Source organism: Lepidochelys olivacea (assembly GCF_965140295.1).
Source record: "Lepidochelys olivacea isolate rLepOli2 genome assembly, chromosome: 8".
Taxonomy (NCBI): domain Eukaryota; kingdom Metazoa; phylum Chordata; order Testudines; family Cheloniidae; genus Lepidochelys; species Lepidochelys olivacea.
This window is the reverse complement of record NC_140418.1, coordinates 96,546,709-96,552,485: the sequence shown is the minus strand read 5'-3', so window position 1 is coordinate 96,552,485 and position 5,777 is coordinate 96,546,709. Positions and strand designations below refer to the sequence as shown.

Below are 5,777 nucleotides of genomic sequence, written 5' to 3'. Positions count from 1 at the left end.
ACATTTATTTAGAAGTGTTGCAGAATTGTCTTAGTCATTCCATTCAAACAACTGTAAATGCCCACAGCACATGACCTGTGTACTACAGTTACTTTACTGTCTTACTATAATAGCAGCAATTCCATAAAGATTCTATATTTCCACAGTGACTAAAACACTTCTATAAATAATTATTTCCGACAGGACAAAAAGCATTTTTATTTGCTTTATTAACTATTTAAATTTCCACATAACATTTCTAAACATTTAATAAATAACATTCTTGGGAAAATTATGTTCAGATGTATATTATGTCTGGCATTCTTGCATAAATGAGTGACTTGCAGGCCATATCTCATTTAAGTTACACCATGCCCATATCCCTTTTATTGAAGAAAACCCACAGCATACATCAATTTGATCTATGTTTAAATAAAGGAGGGTGTTTGCCACATAAGAGATAGAAATGGCACCAAATTAGGGCATATTATACTTATTTTTCTATCCCAAATTATTTATTAAAAATAAGGTATGTAAATGAGAGGTAAGCAGGATTAACTCTATTTTATGCCCAGTTTTTCTAATTTCTAATTACCTTTGTGTAATAAACCATTAACAAATACTCCTTCAAACATCTCAGCAGTTTTATATCAAACACACATAAATAACTGTCATTAATATTCTAACCTTTACAAAATATAACATTCCATAAACAACATTGCAAATATGCAATTCCAATAAACAACGTGGGTAAACACTTTTGTCTAGGGATACTGTAAATTATTCTATTCTGAACATATTAACTTATATTATTCATAGCCATTTTTAATGTTTTGGTTCCACTAAATATTGTATATAAGTGTAAAAGAAGCACCCACACATGTCAATTTTCTCTATAACAGGGGAATATGACTCTGTTGTGTTTCAAAGTTTTCAGAGTCACTATCCACAGCAAACAAAATAAACACAGGCATTAAGAGCCACATACTGATAGATTTAAGCCTTTGCAGAAATAGACCTTTAACAGAGCTGTCAAATGTAAATTCATGTCTAGGTGAAAGTCCAGAGATGGGAGCATCTACGATGATGGTTGGAACCTGAAATTGGCAGAATGAACTATATAGTGAAGTGACAGTGTAACTGCAAGGTCTGTGGGAAAAGGCTAACCACTCCCCTCAGTCTCTATCTGGAGAGGTAGCTTTTTGAGATGGGAGTTGGTCCAGGAGCCTGAAACAGATCCACAGAGTCGCAAATGAAACAGTACAATGCAGCAGGAACTTAACTCACAATGCAGCATCTATGGGCTGAATCTACTTAAAGAAAAACCCCTCTTTCAGTGATGCAGGCATCTCTGGTGGTGGGGGCCGAGGGAGCCTGAAATAGACCTTGACTGAATCATAAATGAACCATTGCAGGGCTGTGAGGGTGCCAATCATGAGGATGCGGGGAAAGAGGCCCTTCCACACGCCTATGAAGCCCAGCTTCCTGAGGACTTCCACAGCGCTGCTGCCCTTTTCCTTGTTGAGCACAGACACCACAGAGTCAGCTGGGTGGGAGACTATAGCACAGAAGATACCAGCTACATAGCCAGCAACAAAGGTGACGCCAAGCTGCTCAGCCTTGGAGCACTCACTGCGCGGTTTGGGCACCACATAGGCATAGAGGGCCTCCAAGGTGCGCTCAAAACAGGCAAACTTCATCATGGTGTAGGGGATCTGGCGCATCCAGAGCGGAGCCACCCCCTTGTAGAAGGCCCAGAGCCCCTCCTCAAGGTACATCTTGGGGAGAACCACCCGTAATGTGTTGCCGTAACCTGGCTGCGTCTGGATTCGCACCTTGGCTGCCTCCATGGGGGACAGAGCAATGTCAGCGAAGAACTCAGCACTGGCTGAGGCGGCCAGATAGAGGCTGGTCCGCCACAGGTAGGCTCGCTCAGGTCCCAACATGTCAGCGTAGCGCAGCTTGAAGACTTCATATAAGCCAAACTTGCAGAGGCCCTGCATGGAGTAGCCCACGCAGGTGGGGGCCCATCCCTTGGCCAGGCCACGCATCCCCTCCTCTTCCACGGTGAGAGCAAAGCCCTGCAGCATGCCCCGGTAGCGACTGGGCTCTGCCTGCATGCGGCACTTCACCAGGTCCAGCGGCACCACAGCCGTGTGGGTCAGGCCGCAGCTCACCACGCCACCCAGGCCGCACAGGGCCAGATACTTCGCAGAGCCATGCTCGCAGCTGTATTCCTCCTCACCCCAGAGGGCAGGCAAGGCGGCCGCCCATAGCCGGAACTGGCGCTCACGACGAGGGGCAGTGCTGCTGTTGCTCCTCTCTGGGGCCCCTAGATGCACCTCCTCCTGGCTGCTCAGGTCACTGTGCTGAGGGAGGGCGGCACTGCTGTCACCCCTCCCCAGGCTGCAGAGTGTGGGGAAGACGGCTGCCCGCAGCCAGGCTGGATGCTGAGCAGGGGAGGCCGGGCCGCTGCCCATCTCCCAGCTGCTCTGGGGCCTGCACCCCTCTGGGTCCCCTGGGGGCTGGGCCATCTCTGGGGTGTGGAGGGGCCCTGCTGCCGTCTCCTCTGGTGTGATGTGGCGGGGGCGGGGGGGGGAGGGTGCTGCGCGTCTCTGGGGCTGTTGTCGTGGCCTCCTGCCTCAGGCTCCTTCCAACTGCCAGTGCCCTTCGGAGGCCTCAGGATTCTAACCATAGAGACTCTGCCTAGAGTGTAGCCCAGCTGGCCGCCACAAGCATGGGTAGAGCGCCAGAACGACGGACAGGGTGACAGTGTGTCGGCAGCCACTCTAGCCATATCTCTATGGCCCTGGGTGGGTAGGAGACTCATGCTCCAGGCGGCATCAGGGAGCATAGTGTGGCAGGGGAGATGGGGAGGACAGGAGAAAACTTGAGAGCAGATGTAGGGAACTAGAGAGAAGTGGTGGACAGGGAGAGAGTTGAGTGGGGAGAGGAGAACCTGTTGGTATCACCGAAACGGCAAACGGCGGAGACCCAAATTGAGGGCTACAGGGAAAACGCAAGGGGAGGCGCAGGCAGAAATGGTTGGTGGAGTGAGGGTGGGGGATTTTTGTGGAAATAAAGTGATGAATATCACTTGCAAATATGCGAACAAGGGTTTTCCATAAAAAAAATCTCCAAATTTCTGGGACTTCAGCTGTAACACTCTTCTACAACAGTGGGACCCAGCATCAGTATGTGAGACAACTCCCAGCTGCTGTGGTCCATTTGAGATCCTAGTGTCCAGGCCCATGGAATCAGCAGGTCCCAATGTATAGCAATCCATCCTGATCTGGAGCCCCAAGTCTATAGAAATGACAGGTCCCACCAGACCATTCCTACGGGGTCAGTCACAGGCTGTGGTCAATCACAGCCATTTTTTAACCATCACTTTGCCAACCATATTGCTTGGCCATAACTTATCATGCAGCATGCTGTGCCTTTTACATCCAATTGTACAACATCCATTAAATACACAAACTCATTTGGGGTTATTGTATTGATTACTTCAGAACTTCAGTAAGAGCAGAACAGCCTCACTTCACCTTGATACTCTAGTTAATATCCTGAGCTTTACAGATATAATAGAAATCCATTCAACATTTCAAGGGTTTAATTAATTTTTTCAGCTTAAAAAAGTTTTTTTGTTTTTGTTTTTTATATAAAAAGGATGAAGAAATATATACCGAAAAACTGACCAGAGCATTGTGGTCCCCTCCCAACAGGATGGGCCGAGAATGGAGGGGCCAGATCCCAGCTCTTGGCAATGCTGTTTTGGCAACTCAAAACAGTCAGAGTTCCCCTGGTGTAGAGGAACCCCCACTGTTTGTATAGGGCCACAGTACAAACTCTATGCCACCCTCTCACTACCCCAGAATGAGGGGCATGTCAGAGCTATCGAAGAGGTGAAGACTGGAACCCTGCTGCATTTGAGCAGTCCCTGGCTGTAAAACAGTCTTTTTTGCAGCCAGGTGTAATTTAGAGCAGCTCTGAAGCTGCCCTAAGTTTTACAGGGGGAAGAATTGGTCTCAAGGATCAAAGGAGCACAAAGGTGGGTAACAGTCACTTGTGCTCCCCACCTCTTTCAGCTCTGAGCTCTGATGCAGCTAACGATCTGACCTGCAGAATCAACTTTGAGTTTGCTTGCCTTTATGAGAACAATTCAGACCCTTAATATTATGTAGCAGTCGATATTTATATTTAATTTCTGTTACTGTTCTTTTTTATTATTATTTGTTTTACAGCAGGGCCAGAGGATCAAGGGCCATTGTGCTAGGTGCTATACAAACACAGAATAAGAAATACTCCCTACCAAGGAGATCTTAGAATACAATATCTTCAATGTAAGCTTCTCTGCTATGCTTTATTTATGGGCTTGAATTCCTTACACACCCAGGACTTTACTGGCAGTTTGGGGATGCAAAGAGAACTGGAGAAGATTTAGTGTGCCTCATGCCTGCCCTGGAAGAACCACTCCTGGACTCAAAGAATTTACTCCTTATGACCATTGGTTTCTTGGTCTCTGTCCAGATGCAAATTAGAACTAATTGGTAAGGTTTTTGGTTGGTTGGTTGGTTGGTTTTGTAAGGTAGGCAGATGTTCACTAGAAATTGGATTGAGACCATTACACATAAATCACCAAACATCCAGCAGGAGGCAATGACTTCTGATCACTACTGACCTTGTATTTCATTTCCTGATTTTTAATATGAATATAAATAGAGAGGAAATGAAGCATGAGTATAAAAGCTTTTCACACAGATAGGTTAAATTTGTGACTTAACTCTACGAGATGTGTGAAGAGTCTGAGTACTGCTGCTAGGCAGCTTGCTACCTTTTCATTTCTTTCTGCTGCTGTATTGATGGGTGGTGGGGATGGCTTATACAGCTGCCCAAAGCACTAGTGCTTCAGAGGAGCTGGTCTTATTCATTGCCCTGAGAGACAGCTCCACTGTTGAAGGGACAAAGCTAGAGAGGGGGATTTCTGGGGGAGTCACTGCTGTGTAGGTCAAGCTCTCCAACAGCACAGCCCTGTAGCAACTGGCAACCTTTTGTGACAGTTGGGTCCCACAGCTCCTGGGGTGATTCTGACATGATTTTCAATCTTTTGTTTTTATTTTTTGGAGATGGTCAAACTAAACTTCTATGATTCAAAGTCACTTTTTGTAACAGGTTCTAAGACAATAATCCAAGACCTGATTCTGTAACCGTTACGATGCATAGCACCTTTCTCTGCAAGTAGTCCCACTGGTTACAATGGGCTAAACTGTGATTTTTCAATCATATACAGAGCTGGGGGTAGCAAGTAGATGTATCCTCCTTGGCTTCCCTTTTGCCTCCAGGGTTATGATAATTTGCTACTGGTCCATACCAGTATCTCTCACTCACTGTTGGTCTACCAGTGGCCCTAGGGGAGAGGGGGCCACATTGTCAGGTGAGTGCATTTTATGTTCAGTGCCGCAGTTATTTTTCTTTTTCAATTTCTACATCATGCTCATGGACTTTGTAGCTGCAACATCCAGTCAAGGTAGCTCATCAGCACATTTCATTGTTGCAAAGATGTTCAGGCGGGAAATGAGTCTGTGATGGGAGCAGAGCTCTGATTACCCAATACAGCACTTGGGCACTTTCTCCTGAGCTGTTTTATTATTTTAAAATTTACAGACACCCCCTCCAGCAAAAAACAACACAAAAATACCCCAACAAATGCAAATAAATTGGGAAGTTTCTGCTGTAGTTGTCTAGAGCAGGCATTTTATGTTGGCAACATGAAAGGGAGAAGAAAACTCCTGGGTTGG

At 46.2% G+C, this 5,777-nt stretch overlaps 1 pseudogene across 1 annotated transcript; it reads right to left on the bottom strand.

Annotated features, from left to right (window-relative positions):
* Positions 1-1,289: 1,289 nt before the first annotated feature.
* Positions 1,290-2,513, bottom strand: LOC311525465 (solute carrier family 25 member 3 pseudogene; annotated as a pseudogene). The gene has a single exon. The product of its transcript is annotated as a solute carrier family 25 member 3 pseudogene (transcript).
* Between the last annotated feature and the right edge of the window lie 3,264 nt (positions 2,514-5,777).